Below are 2,128 nucleotides of genomic sequence, written 5' to 3' on the forward strand. Positions count from 1 at the left end.
GAAGGAACACTTCCAAACTCCTTCTATAAAGCTAGCATCACCCTAATACCAAAACCAGATAAAGACAATTCAATGAAAGAGAATTACAGGCCAATATCCCTCATGAATAGAGATGCCAAAATCCTCAACAAAATTCTAGCAAATCGGCTCCAGCAGAGCATCACAAAGATCATACACCATGACCAAGTAGGATTTATTCCAGGAATGCAAGGATGGTACAATATCCGCAAATCAATAAACATGATACATCACATAAACAAATTGAAAGATAAAAATCATATAGTCATATCAATTGATGCAGAAAAAGCATTTGATAAAATCCAACACCCTTTCCTGATAAAAACTCTCAACAAGGTGAGAGTACAAGGATCATACCTCAACATAATACAATCTATATGTGATAAACCCACAGCCAACATCATACTCAATGGGCAAAAACTAAAACCATTCCCTCTAAGAACAGGAACAAGATAGGGTTGCCCACTCTCACCACTCCTGTTTGACATAGTACTGGAAGTACTAGCCATTGCAATTAGACAAGAAGAGGATATAAAAGGCATCCAAATTGGAAAAGAAGAAGTAAAGTTATCCTTATTTGCAGATGACATGATATTGTACATAAAAAAACCAAAAGACTCCATTAAAAAACTAATTGATTTAATAAATGAATTTGGCAATGTAGCAGGATACAAAATTAACTCCAAGAAATCTATGACATTTCTATACACCAATAGTGAACTTGCAGAAACAGAGACTAAAAAGGCAATCCCATTTACCATCGCACCAAAAAAACTAGGATACCTTGGAATAAACTTAACTAAGGAGGTAAAAGACCTATACACGGAAAACTACACAACACTGAAAAAAGAGATAGAGGAAGATGTAAACAGATGGAAAAACATACCATGTTCATGGATTGGTAGAATCAACATCATCAAAATGTCCACACTTCCCAAAGCAATCTATAGGTTCAATGCACTCCCAATTAAAATACCAACGGCATATTTCACTGACCTAGAAAAAACTCTTCAAAAGTTCATTTGGAACAACAAAGGACCCCGAATAGCCACAGCAATCCTGAGAAAGAAGAGTAAAGTAGGAGGGATCTCAATACCACATTTCAAGCTGTATTACAAAGCCACTGTTCTCAAAACAGCCTGGTACTGGCACAAGAGCAGACATATAGATGAATGGAATAGAATTGAGAACCCAGATATCAACCCAAATCACTATGCTCAGTTAATATTTGACAAAGGAGGCACGAACATACAACGGAGTCAAGACAGGCTCTTCAATAAATGGTGTTGGGAAAATTGGACAGATACATGCAAAAGAATGAAAGTGGATCACCAACTTACACCATACACAAAAATAAACTCAGAATGGATACAGGACTTAAACATAAGACGGAAAACCATAAAAATACTAGAGGCATCCACAGGCAACAAAATCTCAGACATATGCCAAAAGAACTTCTTCACTGATACTTCCCCTAGGGCAATGGAAGCTAAAGAGAAAATAAACAAGTGGGACTACATCAAAATAAAAAGCTTTTTTACAGCAAAGGAAACCACCAACAAAACAACAAGAAAGCCCTCTGTATGGGAGAACATATTTGCAAATGATATCACTGATAAAGGTTTAATCTCCAACATCTACAGACAGCTTATACAACTTAATAAGAGGAAGATAAATGACCCAATAAAAAAATGGGCAAAGGATCTAAATAGAATCTTCTCAAAAGAAGATAGAAGGAAGGCCAAGAGGCACATGAAAACATGCTCAAAGTCACTAATTATCTGAGAAATGCAAATCAAAACAACAATGCAGTACCATCTCACACCTGTCAGAATGGCCAACATCAACAAATCAACAAACAAGTGTTGGCGAGGTTGCAGAGAAAAAGGAACCCTCATGCACTGCTGGTGGGAATGTAGACTGGTGCAACCACTGTGGAGAACAGTATGGAGCTTCCTCAAAAAACTGAAAATGGAACTCCCATTTGACCCAATAATCCAACTCCTAGGAATATATCCCAAGAAGCTAGAAACATCGATCAGAAAGGATATATGCACCCCTATGTTCATAGCAGCACAATTTACAATAGCTAGGATTTTTAAACAGCCTA

Source organism: Pipistrellus hanaki, assembly GCF_964339955.1.
Source record: "Pipistrellus hanaki genome assembly, chromosome: X".
NCBI lineage: Eukaryota > Metazoa > Chordata > Mammalia > Chiroptera > Vespertilionidae > Pipistrellus > Pipistrellus hanaki.